Genomic DNA, 21,981 nt, shown 5'->3' on the forward strand with positions numbered 1-21,981 from the left:
GTTTCAATTTTGAAGGACTTCAAATGTAATAACGGACGTTTAGGTAGGCAATACATAGGCTACTGTAAAATATAGCAGAATAGAAACAATAACATAAATCAATTCAATTAATGTATAATATCAGCAATACGTCGTAAATAATGAAGGCCAGTATCAACTTCCTTTCATGAATAAAAGGGGATAAATAATCTCAAAATGCAGAGGTCAAATGATTTGTGGATGCTATCTCTCAAAAATCTATTACATTTACAGTTGAAGTCAGAAGTTTACATACACCTTAGCCAAAAACATTTAAACTCAGTTTTACACAATTCCTGACATTTAATCCAAGTAAAAATGTCCTCTCTTAGGTCTGTCAGGATGACCACTTTATTTTAAGAATGTGAAATGTCAGAATAATAGTAGAGAGAATTATTTATTTCAGCTTTTAATTCTTTCATCACATTCCCAGTGGGTCAGAAGTTTACATACACTAGCGTTCCACAAGCTTCCCACAATAAGTTGGGTGAATTGTGGCCCATTCCTCCTGACAGAGATAGTGTAACTGAGTCAGGTTTGTAGGCCTCCTTGCTCGCACACGCTTTTTCAGTTCTGCCCACAAATTTTCTATGGGATTGATGTCAGGGCTTTGTGTTGGCAACTCCAATACCTTGACTTTGATGTTCTTAAGACATTTTGCCACAACTTTGGAAGTATACTTGGATCTAGTGTCCATTTTGAAGGATATCCACATCAATTTCCTACCTCATGATGCCATCTATTTTGTGAAGTGCACCAGTCCCTCCTGCAGCGAGCTGCCCACAACATGATGCTGCCACCCCCGTGCTTCACGGTTGGGATGGTATTCTTTGGCCTGCAAGCCTCTCCCTTTTTCTTCCAAACATAACGATGGTCATTATGGCCAAACAGTTCTATTTTTATTTCATCAGACCAGAGGACATTTCTCCAAAAAGTACGATCTTTGTCCCCATGTGGAGTTGCAAAACACAGTCTGGCTTTTTATGGCAGTTTTGGAGCAGTGGCTTCTATCTTTTTGAGCGGCCTTTCAGGTTATGTCAATATGGGACTTGTTTTACTGTGTATATAGATACTTTTGTACCTGTTTCCTCCAGCATCTTCACAGGGTCCTTTGCTGTTGTTCTGAGATTGACTTGCACTTTTCGCACCAAAGTACGTTAATCTCTAGAAGACAGAACGTTTCTCCTTCCTGGTATGATGGCTGTGTGGTCCCATGGTGTTTATACTTGCGTACTATTGTTTGTACAGATGAACGTGGTACCTTCAGGCATTTTGAAATTGCTCCCAATGATGAACCAGACTTGTGGAGTTCTACAATTTTTCTTCTGGGGTCTTGGCTGATTTCTTTAGATTTTTCCATGATGTCAAGCATAGAGACACTGAGTTTGAAGGTAGGCCTTGAAGTACATCCACAGGTACAGGGTAGGCCTTGAAGTCTATCACAGTGCCATCCGTTTTGTCACCAAAGCCCCATATACTAACCACCACTGCGACAATGCTCTTGTTGGCTGGCCCTCGCTACATATTCATTGCCAAACCCACTGTCTCCAGGTCATCTATAAGTTTTTGCTAGGTAAAGCCCCGCCTTATCTCAGCTTACTGGTCACCATAGCAACACCCACCTGTAGCACACGCTCCAGCAGGTATATCTCACATCCCCAAAGCCAACACCTACTTTGGCCGCCTTTCCTTCCAGTTTCCTGCTGGCAAAGATTGGATAGAATTGCAAAAATTACTGAAAGTCGAGACTTATATCTCCCTCAATAACTTTAAGCATCAACTGTCAGAGCAGCTTACCGATTACTGTACCTGTACACCAACCATCTGTAAATAGCACACCCAACTACCTCATCCCCATACTGTTATTACTTTTTTGCTCCTTTGCTCCGCAGTATCTCTACTTGCACATCATCTGCACATCTATCACTCCAGTGTTAATGCTAAATTGTAATTACTTCGCCCTTATGGCCTATTTATTGCCTTACCTCCCTAACCTTACTACATCTGCACACACTGTACATGTGTTTTTCTTATTGTGTTATTGACTGTACATTTGTTTATCCCATGTGTAACTCTGTGTTGTTTTTTTTATCGCACTGCTTTGCTTTATCTTGGCCAGGTTGTAGTTGTAAATGGGAACTTGTTCTCAACTGGCCTACCTGGTTAAATAAAGGTGAAATATTTTTTTTTAAACAGTGTGCCAAAGTCCTGTCTGTATACCGTAGTTAGTAAGCATACTCCACCTAAATTAGTTCTGATCAGTGCTCGCTGCTCACTTGGCTTCTGGGCATAGGATAAGCAGGAGAAAAACATCAGCATGACAGTGCATAATTTCCAAAGCCACATTAACACAAAAGTCTTTGATTGTCTTGTTCAAATTCATTAATACAACGTTTCTTCAGACTATAATTACAATTGTGGGTAATTTCTTTGGCTGAAAAGGCTACTTGCTTCTCTCACTTTGAATAAATTTGTATTTCCATTGGCTTCAGGGGCACAAAGGCTGTCCAGCTAATTTAACCGGTTCATTTCTGACTAGGCTAAATAAGCACAGTCCTGCATGTTCTTTACATTTACAGTGCCTTCGGAAAGTATTCAGACCCCTTGACTCTTTCCACATTTTGTTACAGCCATATTCTACAATGGATTAAATAATTCCCCCCCACCTCCTCAATCCACACACAATACCCCATAATGACAAAGCAAAAACAGGTTTTTAGAAATGTTTTCTAATTTACTTAAAATAAAAAACGGAAATATCACATTTACATAAGTATTCAGACCCTTCACTCTGTACTTTGTTGAAGCACCTTTGCCAGCATTGAGCCTTCTTGGATACGACACTGGAAGCTTGTATTTGCTGGAGTTTCTTCCATTTTTCTCTGTAGATCCTCTTAAGCTCTGTCATGTTGGATGGGGAGCATTTCTGCGTAGCTATTTTCAAGTCTCTCTAGAGATGTTCGATCGGGTTCAAGCCCGGGCTCTGGCTGGGCCACGAGGACATTCAGAGACTTGTCCCTTGAAGCCACTCCTGCGTTGTCTTGGCTGTGTGCTTAGGGTCGTTGTCAAGCTAGAAGGTGAATGTTCACTTTGGAGCAGGTTTTCATCAAGTATCTGTACTTTGCTCCGTTCATCTTTGCTTTGATCCTGACTATTCTCCCAGTCCCTGCCGCTGAAAAACATCCCCCCAGCATGTTACCACCACCATACATCACCATAGGGATGGTGCCAGGTTTCCTCCAGACGTGACGCTTGGCATTCAGGCCAAAGAGTTCAATCTTGGTTTCATCAGACCAGAAAATCTTGTTTCTCATGGTCTAAGAGTCTTTATGTGCCTTTTGGCAGACTCCAAGTGGGTGTCATGTGCAATTTACTGAGGAATGGCTTCCATCTGGCCGCCCTACCATAAAGGCCTGATTGATGGAGTACTGCAGAGATCGTTGTCCTTCTGGAAGATTCTCCCATCTCCACAGAGGAACTCTAGAGCTCTGTCAGAGTGACCATCGGTTTCTTTGGCACCACCCAGACCAAGGCCCTTCACCCCCGATTGCTCAGTTTGTCCGGGCGACCAGCTCTAGAAAGAGTCTTGGTGATTCTCCAAACTTCTTCCATTTAAGAATGATGGAGTCCACTGTGTTCTTGGGGACCTTCAATGCTGCAGACATTTTTTGGTACCCTTCCCCAGATCTGTGACTCGACACAATCCTGTCTCTGAGCTCTACGGACAATTCCTTCGACTTTATGGCTTGGTTTTTGCTCTGACATGCACTGTCATCTGTGGGACCTTATATAGACGGGTGTGTGCGCCTTTTCAAATCATATCCAATCAATTGAATTTACCACCGGTGGACTCCAAGCAAGTTTTAGAAACATCAAGGATGATCAATGGAAACAGGATGCACCGGAGCTCAATATCGAGTCTTATAGCAAAGGGTCTGAATGCTTATGTAAATAAGGTATCTGTTTTTTTATTTTTAATAATGTTGCAAACATTTCTAAAAACTTGTTTTCGCTTTGTCATTATGGGGTATTGTGTGTAGATTGAATAAGGCTGTAACATGGAAAAAGGCAAGGGGTCTGAATACTTTCCGAAGGCACTGTACATTTTAGTCATTAGGGTTATATGCCTTGCTCAAGGGTACATTGACATATTTTTCACTCAGTCGGCTCGAGGATTCGAACCAGCAACCTTTCCCAACGCTCTTAAACCCTTAACATCTTGGCTACTTGCCACCCTTGTTATTATAACCAGCTGTACTGTTTACTACAATCTGGACGAGGCCATTCTCAAGAGAGCATGTTCATTTACAACATGTCAATTTTATTCACCATCACCAAAAAAAGTAACTGTCAAGTTTATTCATATTGAGGAATATTAAGTCCTAAATATGCCTTTTAAAAAATACGATCTTTCAGCCTAAAAGCATATATAGTTAAATATTTAGCTGGTTTAAAAAGCATATCCTCTGTCACTTGACTTGTCTTTGAAAAGGAAATACCATTAAAAAAATTCAGCCTCAAAAGTTCAATAATTCCAGCAGAGAGGGAGTAGGTAGGGAGCGAGGCAGTGAGACAGAGAGAACCTGAAATCAATGTTCCTTGGGGAGTTATTTAGAACTTGGAGCGTTCTAAAACTGTATACTTGATTGCACTCTTATTAATTTAGACTACAGACTGTTTCATTTCCCTTCAAGCCAACACTTGGCTATGGAGAAACACAACAGGTTACTTTGCAAAAAAAGCCTTGAGGTAATGTCCAAGTTTAAAATGTAAAAATTCCAAAACAGGTTAAGTTGATAGGCTTAAAATGTACAGTCTAACAAGGTGTATGCTATAAAACATTTTTTATTTCAATAGCATGAACACTGCAGTTATTTAATAAGATACTATCTGAAAAACGTGATTGTTGAGCGTTGAAGATTTCATGAATTGACTTGCAAGGACTGTTATCAGCCGTATATCTCCTCTGTAGTGCTAAGACTTCACTTTCAAGCTTTGCCAAAGCAACTAAACCAAACACACAGGGCATTGCAGGGAACACAGGCACTAACATACAGTCTTCAGTAAAAATATAAATGTATTCATAACAGCAGACAAGGCAATATATTCTACTAAAGCCAAGGGCAGAGCTGGTCGACTTAATACAAATTAATTATACAACAGCATACGGGTGGAATAGATTCAGTAATTTACTGTATGTACAGTAGATAAATGGGTCAGCCATACAGACATGTAAATGGAGATGGGTCAGACAGAGACAAAGTGCGCCTTTAGATCTCACACACAGGAAAATACAAGGTCACCAAAGTCTATCAGCAAATGGGAGAGAGAGAAACACTACTGCACTGTAAACTCATTCTGGCTCTACTGTCTGCGCTGATGCATTAAGGATATTGCACAAATCCTAACTCTCTTAATCCTCTAATCTGCAGAAACCAGGGAATTGCTACCTGCATCTGTCAGTCTATGGGATTTGATGGCCACACTGCTAACATATGAACATCACATCCCCTTACAGAGATTTCCACATACACACGATGCCAATATCATCAGCTGTGATTTATGGAAAGCTGTCATGCTGATGTGCTTGCGATGGAAAATGCTGGTTGAGTGAGCAGGCACAGGTGTAGTATGGACGATAGTGTCTGACATACTGTATCTATCATTATCAGTGTGAGCAGAAGAGGACAGAGAAGGATAACTAATCAACCAATGTGCTGCTGTATATCATATTATTGTGGACTAGAGCCAGTACACTACTTAATTCCAGAGGTCTTACAAAATTTGTTCCTGGTCGTCTTCCATGCAACTGGGTAATTTCATGGGCAATTTCACAGCAACGGAATTACACTTTGACTCAGATTTTTTACTTTCAAATGTATACCAAACAAAATCAAATTTTAACAAACCATACAACTCCATGCAATAGGACTACTTTGAAAAATGTACGCAGACAATTTCACAGAATCTCATTTACTTCAAGAACTGTGCATGTAAAGTTGAGTAATTACGGTAAAATCTCTCGCCGTTTTCTATGCGACCACATTTTCCAAAAACGGCAAATTAAATTCAAAGACGTCTCCAGAAAGAATACGGTGTCGGCTATGACATGACACCTTAAGTTTGACATTTTTTATTTTGGTTATTGAACTACAGTAGGTGAAGTGGATTTACATCCGGTAACGGAATAACGTAACGGAATTACATCCTGGCCCCCTGATCTGTACTATACAGAAATGCGTAATTATGGATTTAATGTCATTCTCTTCATGGTGATGTATCCTAAATAGGTACACAAAGATAGAAATATGCAATATCCTTCTTTTGCATATTATTCTACACACTGGCTATTATTGTAATGAGCTCCGCCCCCAAACAAGACCTAATTTGGTTGGTCCGAACCAGACCAAATCTAAAACCGCTCAGGAAGGAGATACGTTCTGTCTCCTAGAGATGAACATACTTTGATGCGAATAGTGCAAATCAATCCCAAAACAACAGCAAAGGACCTTGTGAAGATGCTGGAGGAAACAGGTACAAAAGTATCTACAGGTATATCCACAGTGAAACGAGTCCTATATTGACATAACCTGAAAGGCCACTCAGCAAGGAAGAAGCCACTGCTCCAAAACCGCTATAAAAAAGCCAGACTACGGTTTGCAACTGCACATGGGGACAAAGGTTGTACTTTTTGGAGAAATGTCCTCTGCTCTGATGAAACAAAAATAGAACAGTTTGGCCATAATGACCATCGTTATGTTTGGAGGAAAAAGGGAAGGCTTGCAAGCCGAAGTACACCATCCCAACCGTGAAGCACGAGAGTGGCAGCATTATGTTTTGAGGGTGCTATGCTGCAGGAGGAACTAGTGCACTTCACAAAATAGATGGCATCATGAGGGAGGAAAAGTACGTGGAAACATTGAAGAAACGTCTCAAGACATCAGTCAGGAAGTTAATTAAAGCTTGGTCGCAAATGGGTCTTCCAAATGGACAATGACCCCAAGCATACTTCTAAAGTTGTGGCAAAATGGCTTAAGGACAACAAAGTCAAGGTATTGGAGTGGCCATCACAAAACCCTGACCTCAATCCTATAGAAAATGTGTGTGTATAACTGAAAAAGCATGTGCGAGCAAGGATTAAATGTCAGGAATTGTGAAAAACTGAGTTTAAATGTATTTGGCTAAGGTATATGTAAACTTCTGACTTCAACTGTATTATCTCAAGTACATAAATTGACTTTAGCTGTACATTCTCCAATTTCAGAGCAGAATAACTGATGCACAGAATAACTGATCAATTTACAAACGTGCAACACAAGCTGAACATGACCAGTGTCAGTAAACTTAGGCAAAAAAAAAAAAAAGAAAAACAGTTAGTCACGCAAGTTGACAGGAAAGAAAAGAGGAAGGGGAATCATTCCACCAGAATCTTTTTCAGGGGAAAATGGCGGAAGTGGATGTTCTGTTTGAATCAGATGGCGTGTCGGGTGGAGTTGAGAGTGAGAAGAACTGGATTACAGTGGAGAATGCAAAAGGAAATAAGAGAAGTAAAGTGGTAGTGGAAACTTGTAAATCAAAACCAGGTTCGGAGTCTTTTTTGATTGGAATAAGGGTTTTGGATCGATGTTGTTACCTGGGAGATCTGTTTGAAGTCTCTATTAAAATTGTGGATGTGTTGGATGAGGTGGGGTCGATGAGAATAACAGGATGTGGGCTTATTTCGTTTTTTCTGTGTTTCTATGGAACAGAAGACGCGTGCTTTGCGCCTCAAAAAGATGTCCGATTGGAATGTGTCGTGTGTGGATCTTCGAAGCAGGGCTCCTCTTCAAATCAAATCAAATGTTACTTGTCACATGGCGAATACATCAGGTAGACCTTGCCGTGAAATGCTTACTTATATTACTTATTTATATTTTAGATTCTTCAAAGTAGTCACCCTTGCCTTGATGACAGCTTTGCACACTCCTGGCATTCTCTCAACCAGCTTCATGAGGTAGTCACCTGGAATGTTTGAAGGAGTTCACACATGCTGAGCACTTGTTCCTTCACTCTGCAGTCCAAATCATCCCAAACCATCTCAATTGGGTTTAAGTCGGTGATTGTGGAGTCCAGGTCATCTGATGCAGGACTCCATCACACTCCATCCATCTCAGGTCCTCCTGAGAGCCAGTTTCATCATAGTGCTTGATGGTTTTTCCAACTGCACTTGAAGAAACGTTCAAAGTCATAGAAATATTCTGGATTGACTGACCATGTCTTTAAGTTATGATGGACTGTTGTTTCTCTTTGCTTGAGCTCAAGACATCATTTGAGCTGTTACCATAATATGGACTCAAATACATTAAGAAGGAAAGAAATTTCCCAAATGAACGTTTAACAAGGCACACCTGTTAAATTAAATTAATTCCAGGAGACTACCTCATGAAGCTGGTTGAGAGAATGCCAAAAGCGTGCAAAGCTGTCATCAAAGCAAAGGGTGGCTACTTCGGAGAATCTCAAATATAAAATACATGTTGATTTGTTTAACACTTTTTTGGTTACTACATAATTCCATATATGTTATTTCATAGTTTCGATGTCTTCACTATTATTATACAATGTAGAAAATAGTAAAAAATAAAGAAAAACCTTTGAATGAGTAGGGGTGTCCAAACTTTTGACTCGCACTCTACATAAGAAACAGTAAGAAACATTAACTGAGGAGCTCCACAAGGGGGCAGAGCAGAGTTATACTAAACAGGCCAAGTTAATACACAGGCCCTGGTCCTGATAAGGCCAGGGCAGCTTCAAATGATACAACACAAGCTAATACTTCTCTGACGCCATTAGCATTGTTTTACAGAGTTAATAGAATAATGTAGCAAGCTACATGAGCACAATTAAGTATAACACCATAAAAGGTTATGCAATTAGTACTTCACTTGTCCGCAGTTATAAAGGATTACACAGAATGCGTTATGCTCCAAACATACATACATACGATGTGCTACAGTAGAAACTACATAACATGATATACAGAAACTATTAAGATAACTTAACAAGGCACTTACTTTGATAGTAACACACACATGTCCACACAAGTAATTATTAGTAAAGAAAACAACGATGAAGGCAATGCGGGCACCAGCCTGAAAATGTGCCACAAGGAAAAAGTGTCTGCATACTTGATCTGGGAACTACTGGGGGAGTGCTTTGGGTCTTATTGAATAGAGAAGAACATCTAGATAATTATCGCCTTACATTAGCATAGTATGCCTCAAACGCAAATTGTCAACCACAGTGAAATGGGCTAATTCTATGCGAATCAATGAGGAGGCAGAACGCACCTCATTTAAAACAAATTGAAAATAAAACCGTTGTTTGAAAATATTTTGATATTGACAAGTTGAAACATAGGCTATAGAATTAGCAGGCAGCGTGCCTTAGATTGAGGGCAGCGCAGGTTAACTGTCCTGATGCGTAAAAATCACATTTTGGAAGAGTGAGCGCATTCTGACATCATGCATACCAAAAATATTATTTTGGGGAGACCGTTAGAGATAGTTGGAACTTGTGCATGAAAAGTTTAAAACGGCACAATTGTATCTCAGCTCCATAGAGACATTTTGAAAATCGTAAACAATGTGCTTAACCTTTTCACGTGTGAATTTCAAATATCTCTAACGGACGCCCCAGCGTGAGTTTTTTATGTACGTGATGTCAGAATGCACTCACTGTTCCAAAATGTGATTGTTATGCAACAAGACACTTAACCCACACTGCCCTCAAACCAAGGTACGCTGCCTGCTAATTATCTATAGGCTATGTTTCAACTTGCAATTTCAAATAATTTTTAAAAAAGGTTAATTTTCTAACAACAGTTTGAATTGAGGTGTGTTCCACGTTCTCATTAATTCACATAGAAGTAGCCCATTTCACTGTTGTGGACAATTTATATTTGAGGTATTAATGAGCCGGACAAACTTCTCTTCAACAAGAGCCCAAGCACTTCCCCAGTGTTTCCCCAGATCAAGTATGCATATTTGCACATCTCAAGTCAGAACATAACTTGCACAAACTCCCCCCCCCCCGGTACATTTTCCAGCTGGCCACCGCATTACCTTCATTGTTGTTTTTCTTACTAATAATAACTTAAAACCTGTTGAGGATATGGCTGACTTATGCCCCCTTTGGAGGAATTGGGTACCCTAGTAAACTGAAAAAAAAATCTGTCAAAAATTGCTAATATATGCATATCATAATTATTATTGGATAGAAAACACTCTAAAGCTTCTAAAACTGTTGGAATTATGTCTGTAAGTATAGCAGAACTCACAGGGCAGGCATTCTTCCAAACTAGTTTTTGTGGTCATGAAAGTTGGAGCAACTTTGACGTCATCGCCCCCACCCTTCCCAACCAGACTTTCTATGTCTTCCACTAGATGTCCTCATTCAGTAGAGCTTTTAATCGTTCAAATCGCGCGAGAATTGGCCCTATTGGAGTGAAATTAGTGTGTGCCATGAGAAAATATGTTGTGCGTTGGGGCGCGAATTGGTCCCGGTCATTCCTTTGTTCCAGCACTCCTGGGAAGAGCTAACGATGACCGGTTGAATTGAAATTTGTTTTGTGTGTTTAAAACATCATAAAGCTTGCTTCTGCACTTAGTTTGACCTGTTTAGTCGACATATAATATGTAATTTTGAAGTTTTGATGCGCAACTTTTCCGGACCAGAGGACATTTTGGGTGCATTTCAGCTGATGTTATTAGCAGTAGCTAATACAAAGACGCAAGACTTGAAACCAAACGATGTATTGGGTAAGTATGAAGCCTTCCAGAACATTCTGAACGAAGACCATCGAAGGTAAGGGAATATTTATGCTGAAATCTGTGTTTCTGTTGACTCCAACATTACGTAGCTTATATCTGAGCGCCGTCTCAGAATATTGAAAAGTGTGCGATTTCTGTAACGTTAAAAATAAATGTAACAAAGCGATTGCATAAAGAAGCAGTGTATCTTTCTAACTATATGTAGAACATGTATATTTAGTCAAAGTTTATGATGTCTATTTACGTTATCTTGCCGCGCTACCTAGATTTCCTGCGGACATTTTTGAGTAATTTCTGAACATGAACTCAATGTAAATGGACATTTATGGATATAAATGGCATATTATTGAAAGAAAAAAAATGTACTGTGTAACATGTCCTATTACTGTTATCTGATGAAGATTTTCAAAAGGTTAGTGAATTATTTATTTTTTAATCCTGCGTTTGTTGATTGCATGTTTTGGCTATTCAAATGAGCTGTGTCTGGTGGTGGTTTGACATATATATGTGCTATGTTTTCGCCGTAAAACATTTTAGAAATCTGACTTGCTGGCTAGATGAACAAGGTGTTTATCTTTCATTTAAGCTATTGGACTTGTTAATGTGTGGAGGTTAAATATTTCTAAGAATATTTTTGCGTTCCATGCGCCACCGTTCCAGCTGAACGTGGGAGGGTAGGTTCCCAACTGGGAACCAGTATCTCTAAAGAATTTTAAGATGTGTGCATTCCTGTCAAAGTAAGTGCATTATTACGTTATCATTAAAGTTTGTGTAGATCATGTTGTCGTTTCTACTGTAGCTATGGAGCATAATGTATTTAATGTTTCATTCAAATGTTTTCAAATACTGGTTACAAATCATGCATTCTGATTCTTGCGTAGATTGTAATGGACATATTTGATGTGTGTAAAATACTTTTTTGAAGGTTGGACTGATGAGCTAAAGCTAAGTTTATGGCCAACTATGTGTGGCGCCATGTTTGTTGATATCATACAACCCATTCTGGTTGTCACGTGAACGTCAGTCAGACCAAAGATGTTATAACAAAACAAGATGAAGGGTTGGTTCACTCGTCTAAACTTCCCAAAGTGAATGATGGTAGACAGCACACCCCCTTCAACATGCATAATGCAAACAGAACCAACTCATCTTGTAACCTCTTATCTTTGGTTGAAACGAAAGAAACAAACCTGGCAGCTCGTACAAACTACCCATCGTCAGAACATTTTGATTTTGATTTTTAGAAAGTGTTTTCCTCAATAATTTAGAACACTGGTGAGCTCACCTGTGATGTGATGATTTGTAAATTGAAATTTAGCTCATTCATATTATGGTTTCTGTCAGCCAAGCAATAGGTAAGTATGACCGCTTGTGTTAGGTCACTTACCTCAGTTAGCGCTACGAGTAATGTAGCCTACATTTTCCGATTTGGATGAGATTTGTGTTATGCTGTTGCTACTTCTGTGAATGTCTGAACATTGCATCCAAAAATAAACTGCTCACATTGAGGACATAGTCTTTACAATTTTATGTTTGTGCAAAATGTTTCTGTGAAAAAACAGTGGCCAGTTCAAACGATGACTGTTCCGTCAACTTTAACTGGACGTTCAAAATAAGTGTTCTAATCACACCGTTTTGAGAGTATGCTGCTGGGACCACTGTAGAATGATCTGTAGAATGAACACACCTGTGTGTTCGAAACTGTCAAAGGGTTAAAAATTCAAAAGCTGTCTAGAAGGGACAAGATGGGAGGTCCTCTAAAACGTTCGCCCACAACCCAACCCCGTTTTTCATCCAGAAAAAAATCCTGCAGTGAAATCTCATATAGCGGAAGTGCCAAGAAGGGGGTGGGGAGGGGGGTGTAGGATTTTTTATTTATTTTACCTTTATTTAACCAGGCAAGTCAGTTAAGAACAAATTCTTATTTTCAATGACGGCCTGGGAACAGTGGGTTAACTGCCTGTTCAGGAGCAGAACGACAGATTTGTACCTTGTCAGCTCGGGGGTTTGAACTCGCAACTTTCCAGTTACTAGTCCAACGCTCTAACCACTAGGCTACCCTGCCACCCCGGGGTGTAGGATTAATGTGGAAGTTACCCTTATGTAATCCTATTTTGTTTTATTGGTGAGATAACTACACTAGCATAGATGTGTTGTTGGGCTTGGACTACCCCTTTAATAAGAGCTCTGACTGCCTGGAGTACAGCACAGCACTGCAAATTGCACAGCTGTTATGATTGACGTTTTAATGCTGGTGATAACTGGCTGGTATCGTTCAACCTCAGAAAACCTATTACTAGACAGCACTGGTACAAAGCTGACACGGGGCTATTTCAGATTGCCTTAAGCAGTGTGGAGTATACAAACTGGAAAGGTTAACTGAAATCCTCTTCATTGCTCTCTGAATAAAACATATTAGTAAATAAATAGCCAACTTATTAGTAAATACTGAGCTCCTTCATAGTGGAAAGGTTCTGCTGACTTGTGTGTCCTTGATTCACATGTACAGTTTGTGTAAATACAACATGTTCCTGAGAAAGATGAGTGGACTAAAATCATACTGACAACAGAGCACCTACACAAAACTAAACTTATTCAGCATCACGATACATGGATATTGAGGTTATGTGCATGCGCACAAGATGACAATACATGCACGTGACACATGCATACTTGTCAAGCGTCTGCATGTGTTTACACGGTTCTGCATATGCTGAAATTGATAGAAATCTGAAGGCATTACCAGCACTTTGAAAATTTTATTTAGTCATACTTTCCTGTGGCTACATTATATTTACAGAACTATGTGGACACCCCTTCAAAATAGTGGATTCGGCTATTTCAGCCACAACTGTTGCTGACAGGTGTATAAAATCAAGCACACAGCCATGAAATCTCCACAGACAAACATTGTCAGTAGATTGGCCTTACTGAAGAGCTCAGTGACTTACAACGTGGCACCGTCATAGGATGACACCTTTCCAACAGATCAGTTTGTAAAATTGCTTCCGTGCTAGTGCTGCCTGTTATCTGTTATTGTGAAGTGGATACATCTAGGAGCAACAGCGGCTCAGCCGCAAAGTGGTAGACCACACAGCTGACAGAACGGAACACCAAGTGCTGATGCGCGTAGCTCGTAATTTTTTTTGTCCTTGGTTGCAACACTCACTGCAGAGTTCCCAACTGCCTCTGGAAGCAACATCAGCACAATAAATGTCCGTTGGGAGCTTCACAAAATGGGTTTCTATAGCCGAGCAGCCTCACACAAGCCTAATATATACATGCTCAATGCCAAGCATCGGCTGGATTGGTGTAAAGCTCGCCGCCATTGGACTCTGGAGCAGTGGAAACGCATTCTGTGGAGTAATGAATCTCGCTTCACCACTTGGCAGTCCGACGGACGAATCTGGGCTTTGCGGATGCCAGGAGAACGCTACCTGCCCCAATGCATAGTGCCAACTGTAAAGTTTTGTGGAGGAAGAATAATGGTCTGAGACTGTTTTTCATGGTTTGGGCTAGGCCCTTTAGTTCCAGTGAAGAGAAATCTTAACGATACAGCATACAATGATATTCTAGACGATCCTGTGATTCCAACTTTGTGGCAACAGTTTGGGGAAGGCTCTTTCCTGCTTCAGTATGACAACGCCCCGTGAACAAAGTGAGATCCATACATAAATGGTTTATCGAGATCGATGTGGAAGAACTTGACTGGCCTGCACACAGCCCTGACCTCAACCCCCAAAAACATAGTTGAGATTAATTGGAACGCCGACTGCAAGCCAGGCCTAATCACCCAACATCAGTGCCGACCTCACTAATGCTCGTTGCTGAATGGAAGCAAGTCCCTCCAGCAATGTTCCAAGATCTAATGGAAAGCCTTCCCAGAGGAGTAGAGGATGTTAATGCCCATTTAATGGCCATGATTTTGAAATGAGAGATGTTCGATGAGCAGGTGTCCAGATACTTTTGGTCATGTAGTTAATATTGTCTCACATTCCTACCTACAAAAGGATCAACCACACTAACCCTAACCCTAACTAGTAAAGCAATTTTGTTGATCCCTGCCTACAGAAAGAAACCAAAAACAAGAAGCTCCCGCGCTGAGGTCTGTTCAACGCTGGTCCGACCAATCTGATTCCACACTCCAAGACTGCTTCCATCACGTGGACTGGGATATGTTTCGTATTGGGTCAGACAACAATATTGACGAATAAGCTGATTCGGTGAGCGAGTTCATTAGAACGTGCGTTGAAGATGTCGTTCCCATAGCAATGATTAAAACATTCCCAAACCAGAAACCGTGGATTGACGGCAGCATTCGCGTGAAACTGAAAGCGCGAACCACTGCTTTTAATCAGGGCAAGGTGACCAGAAACATGACCGAATACAAACAGTGTAACTATTCCCTCCGCAAGGCAATCAAACAAGCTAAGCGTCAGTATAGAGACAAAGTAGAATCTCAATTCAACGGCTCAGACACAAGAGGTATGTGGCAGGGTCTACAGTCAATCATGGATACAAAAAGAAAACCAGCCCCGTCACGGACCAGGATGTCTTGCTCCCAGGCAGACTAAATAACTTTTTTGCCCGCTTTGAGGACAATACAGTGCCACTGACACGGCCCGCAACTAAAACATGCGGACTCTCCTTCACTGCAGCCGACGTGAGGAAAACATTTAAACGTGTCAACCCTCGCAAGGCTGCAGGCCCAGACGGCATCCCCAGCCGCGCCCTCAGAGCATGCGCAGACCAGCTGGCTGGTGTGTTTACGGACATATTCAATCAATCCCTATCCCAGTCTGTTGTTCCCACATGCTTCAAGAGGGCCACCATTGTTCCTGTTCCCAAGAAAGCTAAGGTAACTGAGCTAAACGACTACTATCATGAAGTGCTTTGAGAGACTAGTCAAGGACCATATCACCTCCACCCTACCTGACACCCTAGACCCACTCCAATTTGCTTACCGCCCAAATAGGTCCACAGACGATGCAATCTCAACCACACTGCACACTGCCCTAACCCATCTGGACAAGAGGAATACCTATGTGAGAATGCTGTTCATCGACTACAGCTCGGCATTTAACACCATATTGCCATCCGAGCTCGTCATCAAGCTCGAGACCCTGGGTCTCGACCCCGCTCTGTGCAACTGGGTACTGGACTTCCTGACGGGCCGCCCCCAGGTGGTGAGGGTAGGCAACAACATCTCCACCCCGCTGATCCTCAACACTGGGGCCCCACAAGGGTGCGTTCTGAGCCCTCTCCTGTACTCCCTGTTCACCCACGACTGCGTGGCCACGCACGCCTCCAACTCAATCATTAAGTTTGCGGACGACACAACAGTGGTAGGCTTGATTACCAACAATGACGAGACGGCCTACAGGGAGGAGGTGAGGACCCTCGGAGTGTGTTGTCAGGAAAATAACCTCACACTCAACGTCAAAAAAACTAAGGAGATGATTGTGGACTTCAGGGAACAGCAGAGGGAACACCCCCCTATCCACATCGATGGAACAGTAGTGGAGAGGGTAGTAAGTGTTAAGTTCCTCGGCGTACACATCACAAACAAACTGAATTGGTCCACCCACACAGACAGCATCGTGAAGAAGGCGCAGCAGCGCCTCTTCAACCTCAGGAGGCTGAAGAAATTTGGCTTGTCACCAAAAGCACTCACAAACTTCTACAGATGCACAATCGAGAGCATCCTGTCGGGCTGTATCACCGCCTGGTACGACAACTGCTCCACCCACAACCGTAAGGCTCTCCAGAGGGTAGTGAGGTCTGCACAAGGCATCACTGGGGGCAAACTACCTGCCCTCCAGGACACCTACACGACCCGATGTCACAGGAAGGCCATAAAGATCATCAAGGACAACAACCACCCGAGCCACTGCCTGTTCACCCCGCTATCATCCAGAAGGCGAGGTCAGTACAGGTGCATCAAAGCTGGGACCGAGAGACTGAAAAACAGCTTCTATCTCAAGGCCATCAGACTGTTAAACAGCCACCACTAACATTGAGTGGCTGCTGCCAACACACTGACTCAACTCCAGCCACTTTAATAATGGGAAATGATGGGAAATGATGTAAAATATATCACTAGCCACTTTAAACAATGCTACCTAATATAATGTTTACATACCCTACATTATTCATCTCATATGTATATGTATATACTGTACTCTATATCATCTACTGCATCTTTATGTACAGTGCCTTGCGAAAGTATTCGGCCCCCTTGAACTTTGCGACCTTTTGCCACATTACAGGCTTCAAACATAAAGACATAAAACTGCATTTTTTTGTGAAGAATCAACAACAAGTGGGACACAATCATGAAGTGGAACGACATTTATTGGATATTTCAAACTTTTTTAACAAATCAAAAACTGAAACATTGGGCGTGCAAAATTATTCAGCCCCTTTACTTTCAGTGCAGCAAACTCTCTCCAGAAGTTCAGTGAGGATCTCCGAATGATCCAATGTTGACCTAAATGACTAATGATGATAAATACAATCCACCTGTGTGTAATCAAGTCTCCGTATAAATGCACCTGCACTGTGATAGTCTCAGAGGTCCGTTAAAAGCGCAGAGAGCATCATGAAGAACAAGGAACACACCAGGCAGGTCCGAGATACTGTTGTGAAGAAGTTTAAAGCCGGATTTGGATACAAAAAGATTTCCCAAGCTTTAAACATCCCAAGGAGCACTGTGCAAGCGATAATATTGAAATGGAAGGAGTATCAGACCACTGCAAATCTACCAAGACCTGGCCGTCCCTCTAAACTTTCAGCTCATACAATGAGAAGACTGATCAGAGATGCAGCCAAGAGGCCCATGATCACTCTGGATGAACTGCAGAGATCTACAGCTGAGGTGGGAGACTCAGTCGTACAATCAGTCGTATATTGCACAAATCTGGCCTTTATGGAAGAGTGGCAAGAAGAAAGACATTTCTTAAAGATATCCATAAAAAGTGTTGTTTAAAGTTTGCCACAAGCTACCTGGGAGACACACCAAACATGTGGAAGAAGGTGCTCTGGTCAGATGAAACCAAAATTGAACTTTTTGGCAACAATGCAAAACGTTATGTTTGGCGTAAAAGCAACACAGCTGAACACACCATCCCCACTGTCAAACATGGTGGTGGCAGCATCATGGTTTGGGCCTGCTTTTCTTCAGCAGGGACAGGGAAGATGGTTAAAATTGATGGGAAGATGGATGGAGCCAAATACAGGACCATTCTGGAAGAAAACCTGATGGAGTCTGCAAAAGACCTGAGACTGGGACGGAGATTTGTCTTCCAACAAGACAATGATCCAAAACATAAAGCAAAATCTACAATGGAATGGTTCAAAAATAAACATATCCAGGTGTTAGAATGGCCAAGTCAAAGTCCAGACCTGAATCCTATCGAGAATCTGTGGAAAGAACTGAAAACTGCTGTTCACAAATGCTCTCCATCCAACCTCACTGAGCTCGAGCTGTTTTGCAAGGAGGAATGGGAAAAAATGTCAGTCTCTCGATGTGCAAAACTGATAGAGACATACCCCAAGCGACTTACAGCTGTAATCGCAGCAAAGGTGGCTCTAAGGGGGCTGAATAATTTTGCACGCCCAATTTTTCAGTTTTTGATTTGTTAAAAAAGTTTGAAATATCCAATAAATGTCGTTCCACTTCATGATTGTGTCCCACTTGTTGTTTATTCTTCACAAAAAAATACAGTTTTATATCTTTATGTTTGAAGCCTGAAATGTGGCAAAAGGTCGCAAAGTTCAAGGGGGCCGAATACTTTCGCAAGGCACTGTAATACATGTATCACTAGCCACTTTAACTATGCCACTTTGTTTACATACTCATCTCATATGTATATACTGCACTCAATACCATCTACTGTATCTTGCCTATGCCGCTCTGTACCATCATTCATTCATATATCTTTATGTACATATTCTTTATCCCTTTACACTTGTGTGTATAAGGTAATAGTTTTGGAATTGTTAGCTAGATTACTTGTTGGTTATTACTGCATTGTCGGAACTAGAAGCACAAGCATTTCGCTACACTCGCATTAACATCTGCTAACCATGTGTATGTGACAAATAAAATTTGATTTGATTTGAAGTTGAAATATAATTTTATTGAACATTCTGGCGGGAAAGGAAACTTTCCTGATCCAAAGGCTAATTTATGCCGACACAGAATTCAATGAAATTCAACTTTGAGTTTGAAGGCTAATATTCAGGGAAACTGAACCATCTATGAATGGCTGTGGAGAGAGAGGATTATGTTTTTGGACAGAAATTATGATTAAACTCGTAAACTTAATGTAAATTGTTTGCAATCAATATCTTAGAAAAATAAACTGAGGATATATTAAATTCCATTGACAGTTGAGGGGGAGTAAAGAGAGCGACCATGGTGAATAGACCGGGACTTCATGATTGTGGTGCAAGAACGCAGCATGAATCACAAACACACTGAGACTTTACAAGGAGTCGTGCGCTTGGTCAATAGCCCTGTGGGCTACTCACGACAGTCCCATTAAAACAATACAGTATGGCGGAAAGACTGTAAGAATGCTTTATGTACTCATTGCGGTTTTTTAGGACACGTGTCCACAAATGTGACAGGGAGTGAGCCATTGAACTATTGAGTTCCTCCGTATCACAAAATCCATCACCACAGAACACACCGTCCAAGTCTAGTAGACTGATCAGCGCATTCGTATTCATTTGAGACACTCAGAACAGTATGTCACAAGAAGAAGAAAAAAGCATAACATTACAAAGTGTTTGTCCCAGAAAGCTATATAAAAACAGGAGCTGTTTATAAATAAAAGTATAAACAAGAGTAATTCTTACCTTGTAGAAAGGTGTGCTTTGTTTCACAGCATCGTTATGTCTCAGAAGAAGTTTAGTCCCATCGGAAGCACGCGGTCCTGTCTTGAATGTTTTTTTTTGTTTTTTTTTTGCGAGTGAGGAAATATAAGCATATATTACGCTTTAAAGTATTAAAGTAATATGTATTTATGACCGACTCCGATAAATGGGCTTCTAGACATGGGTTGATAAGGTCGGAGAACAGTATATTGATTTGGGCTTCCCTAACGAACAAACGAACGAGAGCCAAGCTTGAACCTATTCTACACCGCGCGCCTGCATAGAGCTAAAGCAGTTTGGAATCTACCATCCGCAGTGGGGAGGGTCGATCTATAACTAACCTCTATAGCTCATAGATGCATTGACATCAATCTCAAATTGGAATGTATCTCTTAAATCTCTTAAATTGGTTTTGTAAAAGAAAAACTGACTTTTGCTGCCATGCTGCCTATTGGCATACTCAAACATTTCAATATCCTTCCTTCTTATCCAGCACATTATAATCTAGACCAGTATTTCCCAAACCTCTCCACAGCTACCCCAAGCCATTTGATCTATTCCAATAGGCCTAATAGCGCACTTGAATCAACTAGTCAACTAATCATCAAGCCGATTAGTAAAAACAAGTGTGCTATTAGGCCTACGCTGTACTGTAATTGATCAAAAAAGTGGAATGATGGGCTGGGGTGAGGTGAGGGACCAGATACCAGGCAAATATCTAGAAAAAGATTGCGTTTTTTATGTGTTGACGTCCAGTGAATGACACCTAACGATCACTAAGCAAATGATTTAATGAGATTATTCTGTAGGCATATTAAATAAAAGCAAATGTATAACTGATGCCACTGGCGTAAATCAGTTTCTCTGGACCCCCGCAAGGTCGGAGTTCGCCCCCCCCCCCCCCTAATTTTTTTTTTTTCCGAATGTGTCAGACAGACAGAGAGTCACTCACAAAGTAAAGACTAGTACATATTGCTGTCCATGGTGCTGAAATTGCGACATGTCTATGCAACTGCATGCCTGTCGAATACACGATAGGCTTCTATGGTTCTCGGGCATGTATAGCTTTGCTTTAGTTAATGGATAAATGTTTATTGGTAGGCCTATTTGGTCGTCACATTTAACGAATGTATAGGCTTACACCGTGTCGCAATGCTGCCATTTTTAGACTGCTGGCAATAATGTAATTCGCCTACTTGTTCAGTAATTAAAGATGGACATTCAAATATTGCAGATTGTAAAATACATTTTCTATGCAACAGCATGCTAATCAACTACCAATAGATTTAGAATATACGAATGTTCTGTATAGGCTACCTGAACCAAAATGACATGAGCTGTCCTTGACCTCTCTCCTAGTCTATTAAATCCAAATAATAGTCAGTCCACCCTCGAAACACTAGCTTACTAGGGATTGTTTCATTATGCAGTGTACTATCTATAGCTATATACCGTATTTATCTGCTATTTAGCTGATATATACACTTTCTATAAAATAAAAATGACACATCAAATAGCCTATAGATATTATGGCGAATGAATTACAGTATTTGTGAGGAGGAAAAGGGCTACGCAGTTGGCAACGAGCATTCTGTGGGCAGGCAGCACTCCAGGGTGATAGCATGCGGTGCAGATAGACATTGCTTTCCTTCTGACCCTGCAACCTCTAATGCATACAGGTAGGTATGCCTTATGATTGGTTCTGCTTGCTCTGGACTCCAGAGAAATGACATGATATCCCTACTTGATATTGGCCACTAACATTAATGAATTTCAGCTAAAAATGTAGGTGTAAAACACAGTTTGTTTATTTATCTTAAATGTTGAATATGCATTGCCGTTTATGGCTGTAGTGACAGGTTACTTTTGCGCAGCCATTGTGCGCCCTTGTTCGCGCGTGCATGTGCGTGCGCGGGGGTTGCAAGCTTTGAACCAATTGCTTTTGGGGGGTCGTGGGTCAAAAAGTTTGAAAACCACTGAGCTAGCGAAAAGATCGCTGATTTCTGTACAGCTATTTAATTGGGAGCCGTGCAAACATCAAATTGTAGGGAGAGAGGATTGCCTTAAATAAATATGCAGCTCCAAAAATAGTTTGGTGATCAAGAATATTAACTCTTTACTTTGCAAGCTCACCAGCAATTGGGCATCAAGCAACAATTACTAGCATAGACCTACCGGTATTTTGGTATGTCAAAATTGCTTGAAATTGATCATTTAGTATACCTCTGAAGCTTTCATTTGGAATGTATTGTTAAAATGAACAATTACATCA

At 41.1% G+C, this 21,981-nt stretch overlaps 1 protein-coding gene across 1 annotated transcript in view; it reads right to left on the reverse strand.

Moving 5' to 3' along the window:
- Nucleotides 1–20,391, reverse strand: part of LOC118937819 (teneurin-2-like) — a 61,562-nt gene extending 41,171 nt beyond the window's left edge. The window contains exon 1 of the mRNA XM_036939513.1: nucleotides 19,692–20,391. The gene's annotated coding sequence lies outside the window, so the exon portion shown is untranslated. The remainder of the gene's footprint in view (nucleotides 1–19,691) is intronic.
- Nucleotides 20,392–21,981: the final 1,590 nt, after the last annotated feature.

This window comes from Oncorhynchus mykiss, chromosome 12 (assembly GCF_013265735.2).
Source record: "Oncorhynchus mykiss isolate Arlee chromosome 12, USDA_OmykA_1.1, whole genome shotgun sequence".
NCBI lineage: Eukaryota > Metazoa > Chordata > Actinopteri > Salmoniformes > Salmonidae > Oncorhynchus > Oncorhynchus mykiss.